The following is a 24,419-nucleotide window of genomic DNA, read 5'->3' as shown; positions in this document are numbered from 1 at the left end:
AATATAATCAAATGTGTCCAGAAATATTTCACAAGAAGAGTCCTCTACTCCTCTGCGCACAACAAAATACTTTATGCCACCAGACTTGAAATTTTGGGCCTAGAAAACTTAGAACTACGCCGTCTTCAGTCTGACCTAAGCATAGCTCATAAAATTATCTGCTACAATGTCTTACCTGTCAATGACTACTTCAGCTTCAACCACAACAATACATGAGCACACAATAGATACAAACTTAAAGTGAACTGCTCCAAACTCGATTGCAGAAAATATGACTTCAGCAACAGAGTGGTCAATACCTGGAATACACTACCTGACTCTGTGGTTTCATCCCCAAACCCCCAAAATTTTAACCTAAGACCGTCTACTGTTGACCTCACCCCATTTCTAAGAGGTCTGTAAGGGGCGTGCATAAGAGCACCAGCGTGCCTACTGTCTCTGTCCTAATGTTTCCTCTACTTGTATCTAGTTTATGTATTCAATTCATGTTTATACTTATATAAATTACCTAATACGTTCTTGACAAATAAATAAATAAAAATAAAAATAAATCATATAGATCCTTTCATGTGGTTAATCATGCTTACAGGAAAGATGAAAACAGAGGAATTAGATCACAATTGTTGGCTCTACTCCCAATTTCGTGAGTTCAGACAAAGGCCTGATAGGAGGCTGCGCCCTTCTCCATCCACAGAGAGATACTACAAGGTTTGGAGGAAGAGAGAACTCCACCCTTTGATGTCATCCAGACTCAAGATGTCCTATGAGGCCATCTGGTCCTCAGGCCAAGATAGACACTCCACCCTTCTATCTACTGTCCTTTCTCTTGGAAGAGCACGTTTGTCTTAAATACATTTTGAGTCAGTTAACTTGTATATATATTTTTCCCCTTAGCTTCTTCAAGATTTTCTGAGTGCAATTTTAAATGTATGGTAATTTTCTAAGCAGGATGACATATTCTAGATAGAATTAATAAACGTGATACTTTCAGGGCTATCCTCCCCCTTCTTGCCAATTTATGTTCTTGCAAAAAAATTATTAGAGTTTAATTAAATATTGGATTATATCTAATAGCTACATTGCAAATGAATGCTAGTGTCAGTAACAATACTGTTATAAATCATTTTATATACAAATAATATGTTAATAAAATTGCTAATTCAGGATTTTCAATACATGTGAAGCTGAAATGGACAATTCCTCAGAGACTTGATAAGAAAAAAAGATAATTTATTTCATTTCTTTACTTCCTGAATTTATGAATGGCTTGAAAGTACTGAAGGACCTTTTTTTACAGGATATTTTAAAAATAAATCTGGGGAAATCTGTTTCCTTTTTATATATCTATTTTAGCACTTGGCTTGACATGGACTTCAGTTTTCTATGATAAATCTCTTATATATACTCAGAAATCATGAAAAAAAATATTTTTGTTACATTTTGTGCTATTTTTCTTAATGCAAACTAGCCCTACCTTTTTATTCTGCAGCTGCCTTATAACTATTAAATGCAACTCAAATGTAGGGGAAAAAACCAAGTTACATTATATCTCCTCATGTAGCTTTTGTTAGTGAAAAACATACTTTTGATATTACATTTGTCTTTTGTCGTTTCCTTTTTTTTTTTTTTCTTGAGCCTCTGTTTGGACATAGCAATGCTGAGCAGCAATAAAATTTTGAAAATGAAATGGCTATGTAAACAGAAAGTCCTGAGCTGGAGCTTTCAATATCTTTGGAAAATAAACTCTGAATATGAATAACTTTTCCCTTCCCCAATTTTCAATTGAAATATTGTCACCAGAGGTTTTCTCCATTATATGATAAGAAAGCTCCTTGTTACATATCCACAAGAAGTGCAACATACTCAGCCAGCTGGGGAGCACTCATATCCATGCTTTCCTATGCTATCATCTAGACTACCTATGTAGAGAATACATTGAGGTAAGTAGTTTAACTTTTGCCTTTCTAACCAATTACATTCTAAGTATTGCTTTAAAGCATGAGTATCAAACTCGCGGCATCACGTTGCCGTCACGTGATGTTTCGTGACATGTTTCCCATTCATGGAGCTGGGATGGGCGTGGCCTAGGCATGGCGCATCTGTCCTGTGGGCCACCAATTTGACACCCCTGCTTTAGATGCTCTGATTGGCTAGAACAAAGCGATTGTTTTTGGCAGTGGAGCTTGTCTTTGTTGACTTTCAAGGAAGATGATAGTAGGTAAGAAGGTGCCTGAGAAACCAGAGGTGTAGAGATGACTATAGGACATGAAGTCCATCTTGCTGGCAACATTGGATATTCTTGGGAACTGCTTTTCAACCAGGATTGCCCAGGGCAAATCAGGGCATTTGGCAGGTATAAGTAAGAGTGCTCTTTTATAGGTACAAAACTAATACAACAGAAAAAAGAGGTAGCAAATTGTACTGTACTGTACTACACTGTACTGTGCAATATCCTCACTTTCACACACTAGCAATCTCATGCTTAGGATCAAGCTTAGAATCAGAGGTGGGTTTCAGCAGTTCTGACCAGTTCTGGAGAACCGGTAGCAGAAATTTTGAGTAGTTCAGAGAACCGGTAGTAAAAATTCTGACTGCCCCCACCCCCATCTATTCTCTGCCTCTCAAGTCCCAGCTGATCGTGAAGAAATGGGGATTTTGCAGTATCCTTCCCCCGGAGTGGGGTGGGAATGGAGATTTTACAGTATCCTTCCCCTGCCATGCCCACCAAGCCACACCCACAGAAAAAAAATTTGAAACCCATCACTGTTTAGAATGCAGATTAATGTCCTAACTGAAAAGGGAGCTGCCAGATGTTCAAGCTAGCTTTAGAAAGGGTTAAGGGACAAGAAACATTATTGCAAAGGCATGCTAGATAATTGAGAAGATCAAAGGATATAAAGAAGTCATTATATGCTTTGCTTGATTACAGAAAGATCTTTGATTGCATTGACAACATGAACCTGTGGGATGTGCTTAGGAAAATGGGAATCCCAGAATATCTCATGGTCCTGAAGAGACACCTATACACAGATCACAAAGTCCTGCCAAGCTCCAAAGACAGACAATACAAAATAATGTATCTTCTAAAATATGCGCGAGACACCTGCGGTTTCTTGTAGGGGGGAAATAAAATAAATTAACCTGGAACTTTAGGTGGATTATGAAACGTTGTCATTATTATGTACCTTTTGTCAAATGTGGAAAATTCAGCTTGCTCAACCCCTGCAGAGCAATCCCAGACTTATCATTTTATAAAGATGCCTAAGAAACTGCTAGCAAGAGTTCGTAGTGAGGTGAGGCCACTTTTCAAACAAAGCATACCATTTGGGATTAGGAACTGTTCCTGTAACTGCTCGTCCCATAAATGCAGGAAATGTTTGTGTCATCGCAAGTGTCCAGACTTTGCTTGTTAAATGGGTGGAGCAAAATCTGCAGAGGAAATCTTTTGAACCTACATAATTAGTGCAATGGGGTGGATGCTGTATTAAGGCATTGCTTCATTCAGCTAAGCCTTTACTCTGAAGCTGGAGCTCAAATACCAACCAGAATAATTGATGGAAAATTCCTTCAATAACACTGATTTGTTTAATGAATAAAAAGTCTGAATGCAGTTAAAGAGTGGTAATAATGTCCACAGTTATGATTGTTTAACTGTCAAGTCAATATTTTTACAGTCAAAGACCAGAGACCACGGCAAATTAAAAATACCCGAGGAATATCCAGTTAAAAACTCTAGAATAAAATAATAAATAACAGATAAAATCTCTATTAAAAATAATAATTTGGCATCAATCTGTCAGTTGCACACAAGCAAAACACAGCATGGCTTAATTATAATCTTATATCAATCCTTAAACTGTGAGGCCCATCGTCATTAAATACCAGACTGCAAGAGAATGATAATGCAAAAGGGATTGCTGCATTAATTATGTAAAATAGCTATGATGGATTCATCACCTGTTTCCGACAAATCCCCTGTGCTGCTGCACAGAATCTAGCCACCTGTGTTGTACTGTTTAGTGAAGTATAGTGAAGAATTATAACTGATTTCAAAATGGGCAATAATTATATAGCATTCAACAGTGCACGTTTTGCAAATTAAATCTAACTAGATTTTTTTTTAAATTAGAAAAAATAAAACAAAAATAAAATGTAAAAGAGGAAGAAAGTAGTTCAATGAGGATGCACAATAGTTATGAAGAAAAGAGATACCGTAATCTATTTTATACAGACAGGATTCAGAAGGATTCTTTCAGACCTGGAGAGACATTAAAAGAGCTTAATGGAAACAATACAAAACTTACATTCAATGAAAGACAGCATTTGATCATGGGCGAAGCTAGAAGTATACACAGACCTCACATTAAGACTTAAGAGTCCAGCCAAGAGTTTTGAAAAGTCTGATTCTAGGCTGAAAGACAAATTGTGCATTCTGATTCTCTGTCTTAATCTGGACTGAGAACCATTAACATGCAATTTTGATTATCCCATTGTTTCTTATAGTTAAAAAACTAAATGGCCTTAATTTTTGCTTTTGGGCAGAACAGAATAAAACTGGAGGCTCACAAGTTTTTTAACAATAGGATTAAATGTGCCAATTTTCATCAAATGTGATGCACTTCTAAAATCTGTTGGTTATTTTAAAGATAGAGGTTTACGCACATCTGACCTGAAACATTATTTTTATTCAAACATTATTTGAAACCTTCAGGGCTGACAGGATTACAATCAAATTGACAAATATGTTTCCATTGTGGGCTCAATTTGAGAATTAGATAACTTTAAAACCTGGCAAGTTCTTGGTTCTAAATTCAATAAAATCATGTTAGGTTTTCAGCACTTAAGGCAGCCCAACATCCCCCCCGCCCCCCACGCGAAAGAAATTAGAAATAGAAATGGGAGTAGCGTTGTTTATGGCATTTTTATATAATAAGATTTCCTTAATTTTAGGTTGTTTAACTAATTTTGAAAGAGCCAAGAACTGGCTCTCTTGCATTTCTTCCTTTTGCCTGTTCTACCCAAGCAGTTTTCCTCTCACACTTTCTGGTATTTTCTGACTTATTTTTCCCATTTCTTCTTTTTTTTTCTTGGAGAACCTTCAACTATCTAGATGTTTTATCATTATATAATATCTTAAATAGCAGACAACAGTAGATAAACAAAAAACTTGGTGCTAATTTATCATCACCGCATTCTTTCCTCATTATGTTGACACATGAACATAGAAGTTGGTGTTTAAACTTGATGCATTGGAATAATTGATGCATTGGATTAATTCAAAATACATTTTCGGAAAAAGTATGTAGCTTTTTGTTGTTGTTCTTGTTGTTAAAATCATGGCCCAAAACAGGGACAATGACTTTTTACCTCTTAATCACCAACCAATTGGCAATATATTTAGTCAAAACATTTGTTAGGTTCTTTGCTTGACCGTGATCCTTTAAAAGTTTCTGCAAATCAAAATATTTCATGTGGTGATTTTTTTTCCTTAGCACAAAGCATCAATTTAACATTATCAAAAACTAAGAAATATTAGTAAAATGAACTTGGATCAGGGGTGCTATTCAGCAAGTTCTGACAGGTTCTGTAGTACTAGTAAAGGAAATTTTGAGTAGTTCGGAGAACCGGCAAATACCACTTCTGGCTGGCCCCAGAGTGGGGAGGGAATGGTGATTTTGCAGTTTCCTTCCCCTGGAGTGGAGTGGGAATGGAGATTTTGCAGTATCCTTCCCTGTCCCGCCCACCAAGCCACACCATGCCCACCAAGCCATGCCCACAGAACCGGTAGTAAAAATATTTGAATTCCACCACTGACTTGGATAATATATAAGTAATTTAGGATTCAGAATTGGACTGTCCTCTATTGCAGGAACAAGGGCATCCAATTTTAAGAAACATAAAGTATGTGTTGTTTTTTTTTTAAAACTGTTAGTCCAGCGTATATATGGGAGATGTTTAGGGCTATTTAGCTACCGGTATTTATCTAAATACTCAATTTAGCTGAGTTTAAAAATAATTTGCTGTCATCTTTGATTTATAAATAGTTTGCTGTTATCCCCTCTATGCTGGTGATGCAATAAATATGAAGGAAAATTAAAGCCCATGCTATGGGCATGTAAAGTTAGAGATTAATACAATGATAGACCAGGTTTTTGGAACCTGGAAGGTTCTCAAAAGGAAGTTAAATTTCAAAAATCTAAATTTGTAAAATGTAAAAATGTAAATGTAAGTTAAGGTAAATTACAAACTTATGGTGCTTGTCTTTATCTGAAGAACTTAGAAAACACTATGCCTCAACAATAACAAAGAAGGTTACTTTATATTGGGGAAATGTGTCAATCTGGTTTATGAACTGAAGTATGTCAGTTCTCAGCCTTTGAGAATGCAAACTCAGACAATATGATTTCATTTGGGCTAGATTTCACTATTTTTAAAAAATGATGAATAGTATAGTTATTATTTTGAAACTTTTTCCTTAATTTTCACTTTCTATTCACTTATTTCCTGTCATGTAGGGTTTTTTAATTAATAGTTTAGATAACAGAATGACTTTATTTTGTTTTAGCAATTCTTGCTCTTTGTCTCCACTGTATTTATGATTTGTGGCAGATAAAAATACAATTTTAAAAGACTCAAAAAAAGTCATTGAAAGTAGTGGAATTGTTTTTTAGGGCTGAACAAGCATGTAAACCCAACCATACATATATCAGACTGTTCAGATTAATTTCCTTGGAGCCCATAGTATGTAAATTGAAAACAGTAAATGATATTTGGGCCATTTGGATCAAAACTCTGTATTGTTTTGGTGCCTGAATATCCAAGAGTCTACTTATAATTGTGGAAAGATATAAATTTGATTATAAACAAGCCAACAAATAATTACATTATATTATGCAAACTCAGAAGACAAAAGATAAATTATAACTGGAAAAAAGAAAAAAAAATCCAGTACGTGAAGCATGAAGTTCACTAAGTAGCAAGCCTCATAGGTTCAGAGAGCAAAAAGCAGATTTATGAAGCAAGCGTGAATAGTTAGCAACTGATAAAACAGGAGACATCATTCAATAGCTGAATTTCTTAAGGATTCTATATGGAACAAACAATAATAAATGAACTTTGTTCCACCTCGATCCTGAAATAAGTACACATACACACACATACACCCATGGATATATCCATATATAGAGATATATAGTGTTCTAGCGCATAGATATAGATACTGTATATAGATGTGTATATAGGGATATAGATGTGTGTATATAGATAGATGTGTATACATGGATTTAGATATATAGTGCTCTAACCTCATGGATATAGATATATAGATGTACATATCTATATAGACATAGCTATATTTAGATTTTGATCCCATCTTTTTTCCTCTACAACTCATGGTGGCCAACGTACCAATATTCCTCTTCCTATTTAAATTGATTGGCTTGTATTTCACAACAACGAAACAACTCTCAACAGCTAACATGATATAGGGGGGGAAAATGAAAACATTTCGTTAGGGGGAAAAATCAACATAAAATCAAAACTGTGTACGGTAACAATAAAATAAAAGCACAGAAATGAAACAATTTAAGAATAAGATAGAGATTACTCAATCTGATTAGAATGTCCTCCAGAGCTGTTTTGTTCTTAGCATGTTTCCTGCCTTAGCTTTTTTTTTTTTTTAATTTCCTGAAAGTGGGGCACTAGAAACAGTTTCCCCCTAGATGACTCAGTGGATCTGGCTGATTCTGGATGGAGCAAGTGATACAGTAATAGCCAGACTCTAAGCCATAAAGAGCTTTACATCAGTTCAAAACCAACCCCTGGGAGATGATTGACAGCCAGTACAGGTTCCACAGCAAACGCTCATATGCACCAGTGGCAGATGCCAGTTAGCACACAGTCATGATGAATTCTTGACGATTGCAGCTTTTGAGTTCTCTAGCCCCAAGTAAAGGGCATTGCAGGAGTCGAATAAGGAAGTAATAAACGTAAGAATTGTTGTGGTAAGGTCATCTTTTATCAAATAAGCTGAGAAAAAGTATTTCTAGTGACAGCTTCTATATGCCACACTGGCAGAACCTGGAAATCTAAAAGGAACCCCATTTTTAGCTCTAGCATCTCCCTATAGAGATAACATTAAAGTCAGCAAGCAACCTAAATGGACAACCAGTATAGCTGCCTTGCTTGGGTTCAGTTTCAGCCTGCGATGCCACATCCAGACCCTGACAGCCTCAAAGCACCAAGAAAGAATATCCATAGCATCTCTCCTCCAGCTGGGATGGTAATGTCAATTTCCTTGAGACACTGATGATATTGCATCCTGAACTGTTGGATTGGCTCCCTCAGTGGCTTCACACAGAGAGGTTAAAGAACAGGTAAGGAAGGGCCAACCCCAGAAGAAATCTGCAAATCAGAGACCACTGAATCAACGTCTTCTCCCCTACTGAGGAGGGGAGTCACTGATTCAATCTGCCCATTAAGGAAGGAGCAAAACCATTGAACAACAATTCTTCCATCCCCAACCCCTGCAGGTAGTCCAGTAAGATACCATGGATAAAAAAAAAATCTAAGCCAATGAGAAACATGTTCTCCTTTGCTTAGACTCACAACTATTACCCTATTTTTCGGAGTATAAGATGCACCTTTTCCCCCAAAATAAGAGGGTGAAAATCTGGGTGTGAAAATCTTATACTCCGAATGTAGCCCCGTCCAGCTTCTCAAACAGAGGTTTCAGAGACTGAAAAAAGCGTCAGAAAAGAAGCTTCAGAAAAAAAAGCCCCCAAACAGAGCTTCAGAGCTTCAGAAAAGAAGTCTCCAAATAGAGCTTCAGAAAAAAAGCCCCCAAACAGAGCTTCAGAAAAGAAGTCCCCAAACAGAGCTTCAGAGGCTTTTTTTCTGAAGCTCTGTTTTGGAGGCTTTCAGAGGCAGAAAAAAAAGCAAAAAAAAGCAAGGCACAGAGCTCACAACCAAGGAACCTGTTGCTAAAATTCACTTCTGGGAACAGCTGATTGGGGTTTTCTGGGAGGCCGATCCACCTGCCAATCAGCTTTTTTCTTATTTTTCTCCCCAAAAACTAAGGTGCGTCTTATACTCTGGTGTGTCTTATACTCCGAAAAATATGGTATTAGAAGAGCAAGTAGAGACTGCGGCCAAAAAGTCCTTTGCTCACTTTTAGCTGATGCACCAATAGGGGACCTACCTGGGAGTGTTGCAATGTGATGGGTATGGGCTGCCTTTGACAACAGCTCTGGAAATTTCAATTGGTTCAGGATGAGATGACCCACAGGTTGGCATGCACTAAATACTATGGTGATCTTATATCAATTTTTCAGGTCCTGGACTCATAGGTTGCTGGCTGCAGTTCCAAAGTTTTAATCTGTTAAACCTTTTATAGCTTGGCCCCTAGGTTTCTTCAAGGTCATTTCCACCAACCAAATTCAATCCATCCAGGAGAAGTTATTGGTATGGACCATCTCTGAAAAACAAAGTGGGACAAGGCTTGGAGGCACTGTTTCCCTGTGATGTCCCTGCATTCTTGGAATGGCCTTCCTCTGCAAGTAAGAATGGCTCCATCAATAACGGCTTCGTTTAATAACATTTAGTTTCTCATCCAAGAAGCTTCTTCAGTTCTTCAGAAAAGGATTAGCAAGATTACATGGCATCACTGGCATCTTTTACCAAGTTAGTCAGGCAGGATTAGCCATAAATTGACTACTGCAGCTAGTATTTTTGGTGCTCCAAGTTGTGGCACTGATGGAGAATCTTCCTTTTTCAGAAAAGAAATACTTTCCAGTTCTTTTTTCTTGGAGAACTAGATATGTATAACAGGTCAAACTAGAGGTTCCCACAGTACACAGTACAACTTAATAGGGCCTGGTGGCTCAGCAGACTGATAGCATTGTGATTAACACCAGCTGTCTGCAATTACTGTAAGTTCGAATCTCACCAGGCTCAAGGTTGACTCAGCCTTCCATCCTTTCTAAGGTAGGTAAATTGAGGACCCAGTTTGTGGGGGCAATAAGCTGACTTTGTATAAATATATAAAAGTATGAAGTCTATTGCTTAACGCATTGTAAGCTGCCCTGAGTCTCCGGAGAAGGGCGGCATATAAATCAAATTTAAAAAAAAACTGCTATCATGACTTTGTTCGACCTAAATTTACCCCTTTGTGTGGTAAACTGGATTGTGGTGTAGTTGACTGGGTTAGTTTATCTCTACTTGTGGTTCCCACAATACACCATCATCATGTTGTTCTAGGTAAGCATTTTGGGGACAACAGGACATCCAAGCATAAACAGCAGCATCCTCTGGCCCTCCTTCTCTTCCTCCTCCTTCCATTCTATTTTAATTCTATAATTTTGCCATTAAAGTAAATAAGATAATTGTCCATTAATGAGTACTGCATCTGTTTTACTGGCACCAGATGTAGTATATAGAGAAAGGTCCTTTCCAGGTTTCTAAATATGCCTTAAGCATATTGTGCTTATGCACTGCCAAATTAGCAATAAAATATTCAACTGGTAGATTGTGGAAGATGAGGGCAACTGCCCTCCCATTTTGTAGATATGGCTGACCGATTGGAGCATGATTGACCACCATTTTTTATGTTAATAAACAATTGGGTGGGATGTTTTTAACTTGTGACATTTTCAATTGAAGCCCTGATAGACAAGTGTTTGCCAAGAAACTACAGCCCAGGGAGTTGAGCCAAGATTATATGAACATGTTTTTTTTTAAAAAAAATAACCGGTAGATAAGCCACCCTGTTGGCTATTAAAACAGATGAAAACAGGAGGAAGGAAATGATAAAATGAGAGAGGGGACATGTCAGAGATGAATAGCTTTAACAAATCATTTGAACCGCTTGTTAACACTAGGAGGGAAAGATTTCATTAGCTACTTTATGTGGGGATATTATTATTTGGCAGACTTGTTCAGTGGCATATCACATGAAAAGGCTTTTATAAAAGGATTTTCTGCATTCTATATGGAGATGGGAATGAAATGTGGAAAATGAAGTAAATTAGTAGCCATAGTCTTTGTGGGGAGTAATTAGGATTTTAAAAAAAATCCCTCCCCCTATTTAATTTTGCTGAATTTGCAAAAAAAAAAAAAAATCCAGTTCAGAGGACATTTCCTACCATTGTTATAATTTACAACCCAGAGCCTTTCCCCTCATGGAGTTCCTCTGTAGACTGATTATAGATCTATGCATGTTTATAAGAATGTATCTAGTAGAGTGCTGATCAATCTTATCTTGGAATGTTAACAAATTCATTTCAAATATCCCCATATTACTCAGAACCAAGCTATTTTCCTATTAATAGTATCTTTTTAAACATGCCATTTTAATTTTGCCAAAATTAAATACAATTATCTTGTATTAAGATAAACATGATTTACACATACACAAATAGAGGAGAGATTAGAGAGAAAGAGGGGGAGCACCTGCCACATAACACCTCAGAGTTAATAATTGTTGATAAGAAAGTCTGGATAGTGGATGTGGCAGAACCTGGACCCAGCAGAAGAGAAGAGAAAGAACTGGAGAAAATTATAAAATACAAAGATTTGCAAATAGAAGTAATACAACTGTGTCAAAAGAAAGCAGGAATGCTACCAATAATAATAGGCACCTTGCCTGAACACCATCGGCATTGGCAAAATCACACCAGTCAATTGCAAATGGCAGCTTTACTTAGAACAGCTTGCATCCTGCAATGGTGCCTTTAACACCATCAAACAACATCTGGCTATCCCAGGCCTTTGGGAAAGACTTAATAGATGGGGTGGAAATGCCAAATCCAGTCTAAACATCTGGCTGACTGTCCAACCAACCATAAATGGCAATAACAAAATTTAATAGTGTGCTTTATTTACCATTGCTCAGAATTATCTCTGACCTGCATGAATGGATTTCAACAGGAAGACAAGGAAGGATAGTAACCATAGAAACTACTCTCGAAGAGTGTGAGAATATTGCAATGAGGGGCAAGAAGAGCATATATTGAATGAGTGTTGGTTCTAATTAATGTATCCTAAGAACTACTGATGGTCTATTTATAGATCAATGAATGATTACTTCCTATGAGTACAAGAAACTGTGTAATAACCAGACTTTATTGGCTCACAAGTGTATACTTTGGGGACCATTAATCAGTAATATGACAGATCATCTTCCACGATTTATTAAGTTCACTGACAATTATCCCCATGAATGTTGAAACTCTAAGAAGGAAGCTCAAAAATCTGGGGATGCAGGTGATGTGATAATCCATCTTTCCAGTCTAAAGATGAGAAAAAAATATTATAAGTGAATGATTCATACCTCAGCACTATGAGACTGGTTTTTATGGAAGCTCTGAAATTTCCAGCATTGAGATCTGACTTATCGGCATGAAGGACTGGTAAACCTGTGTTTGGTCAAAGCACAGAAAACATGGTTAGTGATTTTAAATACATTAAATATTAGGGGTGATAAAATCCTTGATGTAAGAAGCTGAGATAAAAGAAATAAAAGGAAGTGAGCATACGTCTGTAATAATATTAAATCACCCAAAGAAAAATTAGAAAAATTGATTTATAGAATTTAGACCTTCATTATTTATGTTCTAATTGTTAAAATGTGGGAAATAATTAAGATGAGTTCTTGGTACAGGAAGACAAATATGATTTAATAGTGTAGGTGAAATTAAGATGATTCCATAATTGGAAAGGGGCAATTGAAGGATACAAGTTTTTGAAAGGATCAGAAAAAAAGAGTTGCTATATGTTATAGTATCCACTACTGCTCAGGCATCTATTCAAATAAACTTGGTATTTATAATAAACCTGATAATTCTGTAGAGAGCATTTGGATGAATATAAATAAATAAAATGAATAAAAACAAGAAAATGTTGATACTGTTTTCTAAAAACAAACTGCAAATAATCGGATTCTTTCCAATCTTCTATTCTATCTCAGTATTAAATAACATAACATCCATACATCCATTGATCAATCAATTTTTCCCTAATTTTTTATTATATATTTATTTATTAAATTTACACACTGTTTATCTCACTGTTGAAATGATTCTGGGTAGCTGTGAAATTGTTCATGAGAAAAAAAATATTTATGAAAACATCTTTGAGCTCATTTCTTTTCCCATAATTCTTTTTTACCATCAATTATGATAAGTGCCCTAAATGGCATTGTTGTTCATTGTTGAGCAGAATAAATAATAAAAACAACAAAGCAAGAAATTTAACCAGAATTCAAATGTTTGGAGAAAGGAGTTTTGCCGACTTCAGGGAAATCAAAACATAAGTTTTAGGAGAGGAACTGAAGGAATTTCTGTTTGCTCATATACTGTAGTAGCCTACTTGAGTTATCCTGTTTCCAGTGACATGGTATACTTTCTTATTCAGCCAGTGACAACCAGCAAAAACGGTTGCCTCACATATTCTTTATTATTCAATTCCATTTGACAAAGAAGTTTTGGGCATGCTAGCTACATGCTGTTGTTGCAATATGGGTGATGCTATGTGAGAGTGACGTAGGAAGATAGGAGGAAGAGTTTCAGTCTAGACAACTGTCATACAAGAGGTATGTCAATCCACAGAAGGAAAAGGGGCATAGGAAGTGACTCATAAGGGACCCTCCCTAGTTTTCTGGAAAGTAAAAGTAAAGGAAGGGAGATTCTGTTACTGTAACCTTCCAATAAATGTTTTGTTAGTACTCATGTTTGTGATTCTTTTCTGGATTCTTTTGAAGGGCTGACATCATCAGTCTGTTGTTCTGTATTTAACTCTGCTGCTTTAGGAGATTTCTTAGAACAAAGCAAAAAACAACAACTACCCCAAACCACAAGCTTATCCTCAACCCCTACCCCCCCACCAAATAAATCCATAGTACATACCGGTACGTTCTTGGGTAAATTTATTTATGCTAGGTTCTCATGATCTCGCCTTTGTTTTATCCCCACAACTGAGGCAGCTAAAGTCATTTTGTAACTGTTCCATTTTGAAAGTACTGTTTTCTCTCACCAGCTGACTCAATTTTTTTTGTGGAGACCACATAGCATGTTTATTGTTTGTGCGGCCACGGGCTAGGTTCTGTCCTTAGTCACCATAGGTGTGTCTACCACAGTGGTAGGTTTCAAAATTTTTTACTACCAGTTTTGGTAGTAAACCTTGGTGGGCATGGTATGGTTTGGTGGGCATGGCTTGGTGGTCATGGCAGGGAAAGGTTACTGAAAAATCCCCATTTCCTCCCGATCTGCTGGGACTCGGGAGGCAGAGAATAGATGGGGGCGGGGCCAGTCAGAGGTGGTATTTACCGGTTCTCCGAACTACTCAAAATATCCGCTACTGGTTTTCCAGAACTGGTCAGAACCTGCTGCAACCCACCTCTGATCTACCACCTGAGTCCTATCAACTGGGTTATTTTAGGGCACCATTTTGGCATTTAATTTTTTTCACATTAAAGACGAACCAAACTTTGGTAAGGAGAGGCAGTTGGGGAGAAAAAATTCATCATAAATTGCATTAACAGCTTTCAGAACTGAGCAGTACGTTTCGTTCAGTCATTCATTGATATGAAAGAAGGTACTAGTTTCATGAAAACATATTTCTGAGATTTCTTATCTGATTTCCAATAAAGATTCTCAAATAAGGTGATATTAACTGCCATTTCTCAACAGTATGTCATCATCACTTGAAATGGAATGCATTCTTTAGACGTATTTTAATTTCCCCATATTTAGAGATAGATATCTGATTTATTTATACTGTCAATGTGAAATCTATACGAGCATTATTGTAATTTTTAAAAATCAAGTAAATAATCCTTACTTAACTCATCCAATCTCATCAAAATTTAAGTAGATAAGGTGAACATTGAACTTGTATACAGGACAACATAAATGTGAGGTAGAACGCATGCAGCTTATCTTTCATTATTTTTCTCAACAAAGCCCAAACAACAGTTTAAAGAGGACAGGAGCAGAGAAATAGCAGAAAAAGGAAATTCTAACTTTCCTGCTGATCACAATTCTGCTAGAATATTTTCACAAGACAGTGTTAATCAAACATGCTTTTAACCAGACTAGGAGCTGTTGACAGTGATTAGGGTTGAAGGAAGCCACAAAGATGGATCGACGTCAGGAACTTGGAAAAGTTGGTACCAGAAAATGTGGCTACTGTACAATGTGATTACCTTCAAGAGAAGATTTAAAGGGATATATCAGCCTATCCTCTTGAAGTCACTTGTAGGCATGACCTAATTTAAAAGTCTTTGCAATTCAGACATCTGGTAAAAGCTATTTCTCCTTTTCCTGCAGCCTGAGGAATGAGAGAATAAGATCAACTGTTGTGTAAGGGAGTAGGGTAATATCCCTTTGGGTCAGAATTTTTAATTTTCCAATACAGACCCATCCCCAAGTGTGGTTAGTCAACTCCTGTATAGGGGCCATATTATGTTAACCACTAATTTGTGGTCTATGGGTTGTGTCCTTATTTGCTTTCTGGCTCTGCTGGTTCATTTCCCTTTTAAGATTTTTGCATGCATTCCTATTTCTCTCTCCTGCCTCAAAGAAATTATTGCATTTTCCCCCTTCTTCAAAATGATACCTCAGTTTCTCAGCTGACAAACTGGAGAAATTTTAAGAGATCAATGTCATAGCTCTTATTTCTTGCTTTCTGTTGAGGTACAGAACCCCATAAAGGAATGAGGATCTTAAAATACTTGCCACTAAGAGAAATGGCTCTGATACATCAACAAAGTATTTTATTGTTGTGCTGGCTGTGCTATTAATTCAGGGTTGTAGTTGTATGTTACTAAACCTTCAGCCTTAAATACACATGAGCCACAAATGAGGTATGCTGCTTTATTGTTCCTACTTGGTTCTTCGTGCCAATAGGAACAGCAAAATAAACTATGAAAGTTCCTTCCAGTTTGTTTATTATGACATCTAAACCAAAGCAATGGCTTCTCTTTACTAAATAAGCCAAGGATCAGAGGCCAGCTTTCGACTCTGCTTAGGAAAGCAGCAAAGTCAGAGTTTCTTGATATGATGTTATAATCCATGGAAATATTGTAGGTTCTGTGGTTTGCCTATCCACTTCTGTTAACAAGGCATCATCAAACCTGTTCATAATGAAGACAAAACACTTAGACTGGATTATTATGATTTCTAAGCATAGTAGGGTTGGCTCAGGGGTGAAATCCAGCAGGTTCTGACAGGTTCTGGAGAACCGGTAGCGGAAATTTTGAGCAGTTCGGAGAACCGGTAGTGGAATTTTTGAGTAGTTCAGAGAACTGGCAAATACCATCTCTTGCTGGCCCCAAGAGTGAGGAGGGAATAGAGATTTTGCAGTATCCTTCCCCTGGAGTGGAGTGGGAATGGGGATTTTGCAGTATCCTTCCCCTGCTACACTCACCAAGCCACACCCACCAAGCCACACCACACCCACCAAGCCACACCCATAGAACTGGTAGTAAAAAAAATGGATTTCACCCCTGGGTTGGCTTGCATTGCAGAAATTAAAAAGCTTAGAGCTGAATTGACAATCGAAGTGTCAGATGTAAATGCCTTATTCCCTAATGTGTAAATAATGTATATATGGGATATCAGGGGTTAACTTATTCTTTGACTCTTAATGTATTCATAATTCACCACTCCCACTCTTGGCTCCACCCTTTGTATATATAAGGAGCCACCTTCACCATTTTCTTTGCTTCTATCTGTGAATATTCAGTGAATATAGAATGCCTGTTATAATTAAAGAGAAATATATTTAAACCTCTAATTCTTATTATCATTATTGAGTCTGATCCTGAAAATATTGCAACAAGCTGGTAGCAGAGGATGGTTAATTGACTCAATAAATACCTAAAAATGTCTAAGAAAGATAGGCCCAACACCAGGGCCTACAGCAAAGAAATAGAAACTGAACAAGAAATAATCAACGAATCCACAAACGCGATTTCGAGAGAATCCGAAGAATACACCACTGAAGAAGAAGAATTAATAAATGAAAATGATGACCAGGAGGAAATCGAAATAGAAAATAACGAACTCAGGTCAGAGATATTGAAGTTACTAAAAAGCCAGAAGAATGATGAAAACCTCATCGCGAACCTCCAAGAAATGCTGAAGAACAGCGGAGCAGCGAGAGAGAAAAACATCGCTAAAGAGAAACCCAAAGACCAAAAAACTGTGAGTGATATGACTACAGAGAAAGTCGTTATGAAAAAGAAAAAATGTGATCCCGCGTGAAATTTTGAATGGCAGCCATCTTGGTTTCAACAAGCCTCCAAAGTGAACGAAGCAGAGCCAATCAAAACGCTCAGTTCAAAATTTCTGGCGCGAAAGACGTTATCAGACAACGAAAGTGAAAAGGAGGATTCAAACTCTTCGGAAGAGCCAGAATCAGAAAGTGAAGACGACTTAACAAAATCTCAAATAAAGTCAGCAATGAAGACGCTTTTTGCTGCATTTGGGCCAAAATTAAAAATTTCCAAAGTGCCAACGAAGAAGCAAGCGAACAAGCCAATACTTCAAGACCTGCACGCTCCCATCCTGATTTCGAGAGCGACGACGCCCGAGCCCAGAGAGCCATGTCGATTCCGCCCTACACCGCAGACCGAAGCAAGTGCCAACGCACCCAAAAGAAAGAGAAGAGCAGTCGCCACCATCAGAACTCCTAAGACCGAGCCAGAGACCGACTCGTCTGAAGAGGAGCGGAGCGAGCGAGCTACAATGGAGAGAACCTTCCGCGACGACGCCAAAGAAGAAATGAACAACGCGCATGTGCGAAACTACGTAGACGGTCCGGAAAGACTTGAACTGGCCAGAGAACCGCGCAGACTCGTTGCGAACATCCCCATGCCGTTTTGCAATTTCCTACACTTGCGAGACCACGGACTACCTCAGGTTGTAAGTAATGGACAAAATAATGTGGGAAACTTACCCAATGACTTTCCAAAACTTAGGGTTGATGGCATTAATTTGCAAGAATGGTATCAACAGCTTCAGGTTGTCTTTATGAAAGAAAATTTACTATTTTTTATCACTAGTCCCCCAAGAAGACCTTGGACTTTAAAAATAGATTGTTTACACCATAGAGCATTTTTCTTAATAATATCTAGCGTGTCTCCTGCAATGTATTATAGCATCAAACCAAATCTAACTGTTTCAGAAATAATTCAATGCATGTTTAATTTGTTTCACAGCGATAGTGTAGCTACCACCACAAGAATGTCTAAGGACTTCTTTTCTTCCAGAGTAAAACCAGGGGTTTCCATAAGTGAGCATTTAATATCTTTAAACAAAATAAGAGCTGAGCTGCATTTGAGGGGGGAAGTGATTTCAGATCAAACAATGAAAAGTGTTATTATCAATTCACTTGATTCATCATGGGATAGTTTTATGTCACACTTAGACACCATCAATCTAGGATATTTATCCATAGAAAGTCTATCTAACAAATTGATAGCAGAAGACAATTCAAGAAAAAATCGTTCTAGCAATCACACAGAACACAAGTCTTTTAGGAAGGTAGCTTTCCAAGAAAAATATAATGAAACTTTTAAATGCCACAATTGTGGGTCCAGGGAACACAATAGAAGAGATTGTCCCAAAATTTCAAAGGAAAGACATAGGTCAGAATATAGGAATAGATACAATTATAGACAGTCTTCCACAGATAGACATAAATATAGAAGCCCACCAAATTACAGAGAAAGTAGAGGGGGCAGCGAAAATTCAAAAGAGAGAAAATCTGGTTCACTGAATGGACTAAATAAACAAGACAGCACTAAAACGCAACAAAATGAGAACAATAATTGGCTTATTGATTCTGGGGCAACTAATCACACCACTAATAACAAAAATATATTGTCTTCATTTACAGAAGATAAGTTTGTAATAAAGGTAGCTAATCAAGAAAAGTTTCAAGTATTAGGCAGAGGGAATGTGACCTTGCCTGGTCTAGGAAAAATAGAGGGGGTATTGTTAATACCAGAAATACCCCATAACATACTAAGTGCCATAAAACTAAGCAGAGATTCTGACATCAATATAGTTTTCTCAAAAGGAAAAGCAACTTTAGAGAAGAATAAAACAAATGTAGGCACTGTGATGATCAAAGGAGGCCTACCCTATCTGATAACAAAAGAAAGATGGTTACATAACATTGATTCAAATATGGAAGATTGTATTGAGGCAGATGATGAAAATATTAGTAACAGTGACAATGATGAATGTAAAATAACTCATGATCACGCAGATACACACAATGAGAAGAAACCAAAAATAGGTAAACCAATTCATGATGAGTGTGCTCACATCTTACATAGGAAGTTAGGACATGCAAGTTTTCCTGTAGTACAAAAAATGACTGAACACGCAGAAGGTGTCAAAATAAAAAATTGTGAAAATTATTTGGAATGCTCAGTATGTAAATCTACTAAACTAAAAACTAGTCCCAGGCCAAAAAAATCCACCAGATCAACTAACAAAATTTTTGACTTAGTACACATGGACTTAGTTGGCCCATTAACTCCATCAATCACTTATAGGAAACGTTACTTCCTAACAATAGTAGACGATTACAGTCGCTATGGTTTTGTCTACACATTAAAACACAAGGACGAAACCTTTCAAAAATTTAAGGAATTTTACAAACGCATAGAAACACAACATAATATCAGAATAAAACAAATTATGACAGATAGGGGATGTGAATTCATGTCTAAAGAATTCTCCCAATGGTTAAAGGATAGAGGAATGCTACATTACACGTCTAGTCCATTTTCTGCGTTCCAGAACGGGATTGCAGAGAGAAAGAATTCCACGTTACAAACCATGATTAGGTGCACATTAGAGGATGCTGGTTTAGGCAAACAATTTTGGTCAGAAGCCTTACATTATTCAAATTACACTCAAAATAGAACCTGGTCCAGTATTGTGAATAAGACACCATATGAGGTGATGTATAATAGGAAACCAAAATTAGCACACATGCACATATTTGGGGTCACTGCAGACGTACACATACCTAAACAGTTGAGAAGGAAGGGAGAAAACGTATCCAGAAGACTAAGATTTATGGGATATGAAACTGGCACCAAAGGGTACAGATTCATTGATAATAATAACAAATTTATAGTTTCCAGAACAGCTGTGTTCCATGAACAGGCCAACTGGTCTAAATTACATCTTAATGAAATATTTCCAAATAAATGCAAAGATACAAAATCTCGTGAGGAAGGGACAATAGAAAATCAAAATATCAACAAAAATAAAAACAAAACCAAAACATGGACAAATAGTCAACACAAAATAAAGACAGACACATTAACAAAAAAGGAAGCAAGATATTTGCATGACAACCATAGCAAACCCGAAAGAGCTATTAGGAACAACAGAAATCAAATACCAAATAAATACAGAGATTACATAATGCATATGGATGGTGAACAAATAACACCTAATACATATGAGGAAGTATTAAAACTCCCTCGTGAAGAAAAGGAAAAATGGGAACTAGCTATGAAAAAAGAGATGGAAAGTTTGCAAGGATTAAATGTGTTCACACCTGCGATTGCACCTAAAGATAAAACAATTATTGGTACCAGGTGGATTTATAAAATTAAGAACCTAGAAGGAGGCAATACTCTATACAAAGCTAGATTGGTTGCACAAGGTTATGCACAAAAATATCCAGAGGACTATACTGACACGTACTCCCCCACAGTAAGAACAGAGAGTGTTAAAACAGCTCTAGTAGTAGCATCTGCACTCAATCTTGATGTATTTCAATATGACATACAGACTGCGTATTTACACGCAAAACTAGATAAGGAAATATATGTAAGAGCACCTCACAGTCAATACACTAATAAAAATGAAATTTGGCTATTGAACAAGAGTTTATACGGATTAAAGCAATCTGGCAAAAGATGGTACGATTGCTTGGTAAAAGTACTTAAGACCATGGATTTCAACGCTACCACTGCTGATAATTGTTTCTTTGTCAAAAAGAGTGATGATTACATTGAATTTGTATTGATTTATGTAGATGATATTTTATATATAGGAAAACACAAAGAGAGAAGAGAAATCTTTGTAAACAAGCTAAATGAACATTTCTCGTTGAAATCTCTAGGTAAGGTAAACAAATACCTTGGTGTACAAATTAACAAAACTAGAAGGGGATTCAAACTTACTCAGAAAGATAAGATTATTGAACTTCTAAACAAATGCAATTTAAGCAATGCCAAACCCTGTGACACTCCTATGCAAACTGATTTCCTTAGAAATACTGATGAATCTTCCCCTGAATTCAAGGATAATACATTTTATAGATCAGTCATAGGTTCACTTCTTTATATATCTAATTGGACTAGGCCAGATATTGCATTACCACTCAATTTATTATCAAGGCACGTTAGCAAACCAACAATGTATCACTGGGAAGCTGTCAAAAGAATTTTAAGATATCTGAAAAGTACATTAGACTTTTGCCTAGTATTAGAACCTAGTGATAATAAAGAACCAAAGCTTACATGTTACGCAGATGCGGATTGGGCTGGAGACATATCATGCAGAAAAAGTACTTCTGGTTATATTTTTCTATTAAATGACTGTCCAGTTTACTGGTACACTGGTAAACAAGAACTGGTAGCCACTTCAACCACAGAAGCGGAATATGTTTGTTTATCCAAAGCTGCAAATAACCTTGTATGGTTTAATGATTTAATTTCAGATGTTTGGAAAAAACCTGCTTTGCCTTTTGTTATGCATGAAGACAATAAAGCAGCCATTGAAATATCTAGATCCGATGCCATTGGACAAAGATCCAGGCATATAGATATAAAATTTAAGCATGTGAGACAATTGTCTCAAGATGGATTTATCAAAGCAGTGCATTGTGACACCTCTGAACAATTAGCTGACATATTGACGAAGCCTTTACCTTCTAAACAGCACAAATATTTAACTTCTAAATTGTATGTCTTATATTGTCCTGAATCTGAATGTAATTGGTGTTGTATAGCGAACCGGCATTTAGAGGGGGATTTGTCAGATGTAAATGCCTTATTCCCTAATGTGTAAATAATGTATATATGGGATATCAGGGGTTAACTTATTCTTTGACTCTTAATGTATTCATAATTCACCACTCCCACTCTTGGCTCCACCCTTTGTATATATAAGGAGCCACCTTCACCATTTTCTTTGCTTCTATCTGTGAATATTCAGTGAATATAGAATGCCTGTTATAATTAAAGAGAAATATATTTAAACCTCTAATTCTTATTATCATTATTGAGTCTGATCCTGAAAATATTGCAACACGAAGCAAAACTAGTCTTGTCCCAAAGAGGTGTGTATGTGTACCATCAATTAATGGTGCCCTTTTTGCACTGATGCTTCAAGCATATGATCTAGAAAAGAGCTTTGTCAGGCTGCTGTGGAAACTGAGTTGACATTACTGAATAACAGGAAATAGCGGACTCTGAGATTGAGTGTGAAAGATAGGGATCAAAAGAAGTGGAAAAATTGAAGCAAGATAGCAATGCAAGTTATCACCCAAGACAGAGGAATGCTCATTATTTTAATGAGGCATATGTGTGACAGAAGGAGAGAGATTCCCCCATACTTACTCTTAACTTTACTCATGCCCCACTAGCAGTAGAGAAGGTTTTAGGCAGGGCCGATGGATAAATTAGCAAAAAGCTGTGGGGAGGCTAAAGAAAGAAACAGGAAGGAGAAAACAGCTCTAGAGGTATATCACTCTCCATAGAGTAAGTCCTCCATTTTTCCCCCTCTCTACCCAATAATGTCTCACACTCTACGTTCACAATTTGATTAAAACTGGGAAAATAAGTCAAACATTGGCATCTGTCTGCCTTATAAAATGATCTCCTAACTTTTTCTGTTTTTTAGTTTTTTTATCCAGCCATTTTTTCATACACAACTCAAGGCAGTAAACATACCTCCTATTCTTTCCTTCACCTATTTTCCCTACAACAACAACCGTGTGAGGTGGGTTGGACTGAGAGAGAAAGAGGAACTGGCCCAAAGTCACTCAGGCAGCTTTCATGGCTGTGGCAGGAATTGAACTCGCAGTCTCCCACTTTCTAGGTCAGCAGCTCAACCACTACACCAAACTTATTATTTCAACTGCTTTTCCAGTAAGGTCTCCCATCATCATCACCATTATCATTATCATCATCATTATTTATATCACAGGTAAAATCTAAGTGTGGAATAGAAACACCAAAATATTTAATTAGAAAATATAAATAAATAGAGAATATATGCATTAAGACCTAAATAGGTCTAATTCCAAGAGAATAATGGAATACCAAATAGGATACCTCTTTATAATAACAAAAATAGATAACCTGGATGCCATAAAACCTATTAAAATATATAAGCAAATTAATTAAAATTAAGTTTACATGGGAAAATAAAAGTCCCAGTAACATCCCCTCTGCTTTTAGCCAGGTTGCATGGCAGCCTGGGGCGCCTCTGATCTGCCAGCAAGCCTCAAAAAAGAGATACAAAGACCCCTCCCCCCCCATCCCTGCTTAGGGCTCTCTCTGCCAGCATTTGACACTTGAAATTGATTAAGCACGCTTCTCCAGTTCTGCAGACAAATGGAATCTCCTCAAGATAAGGGAAATGTTTTATGTCAATATTTCACTTCGATGCCAGACTACACTCATAAAAAATCCACCTCAGGAAAGGATCTGCACATTTAAGATCACCCACCCCAAAGGGCAAGGAAAGATCTTCCTCTCATGTTCCTCTCACGTTACACATTCCCAAGACAAGGGCATCTTAATTTACACATCTAACAGGCTCCACATCAAAGTCCATTACTTCATGATCAAAGCTCATTGTCACTAAACATACTATCACTCTCAGCTTTCTAGCTTGGTGGCCACCTTTGAATTGTTGACTGTCCATTCTGCTGTCTGGCTCTTTGAATAAAATTCTACCTCTACTTCTACCAATTGTCCTGTGGGGTTTTTTTTTCACCATTGTGTTACCCAATTAAGAATCAGGCCAGGAAAATTCTTCTAATGCATTCAACAGAAAAGCCAGTAAGTCCTGTCACTAAGGCTGATCCAGAAGCTCAAATCCAGAGGAGCATCCCTAGTTTTTATAATTAAACAAATATGTTTTAAACCTAGATTTAAAGCTTAAGAAGATAACTGTCATCTGAATCAAAACTTTCTTCTGTGCATTTCTTTGACTTGTATCCTGCCTTGTCGTTGGAGGGACCTTCAATTTACATAGATCTCCACAACAATTCTTCTCTGGTAATATTGTACTGCTAACTAGAGCATACAAAACATTTGCCAGACCAATTCTCGAATATAGCTCATGTTATGTCCTAACAGATAGATGCCTGTGCAA

At 37.0% G+C, this 24,419-nt stretch overlaps 1 long non-coding RNA gene across 1 annotated transcript in view; it reads right to left on the bottom strand.

Annotated features, from left to right (window-relative positions):
* Window positions 1-5,070: 5,070 nt before the first annotated feature.
* Window positions 5,071-24,419, bottom strand: part of LOC117674919 (uncharacterized) — a 60,306-nt gene continuing 40,957 nt past the window's right edge. The window contains exon 2 of the long non-coding RNA XR_004594042.3: window positions 5,071-12,413. This is a non-coding gene — a long non-coding RNA (uncharacterized LOC117674919). The remainder of the gene's footprint in view (window positions 12,414-24,419) is intronic.

This window comes from Pantherophis guttatus, chromosome 1 (genome assembly GCF_059756535.1).
Source record: "Pantherophis guttatus breed Tessera chromosome 1, ASM5975653v1, whole genome shotgun sequence".
In the NCBI taxonomy this organism is placed as follows: Eukaryota; Metazoa; Chordata; class Lepidosauria; order Squamata; family Colubridae; genus Pantherophis; species Pantherophis guttatus.
Note: the sequence above shows the minus strand (reverse complement) of the source record. Positions and strands in the feature narration are given on the sequence as shown.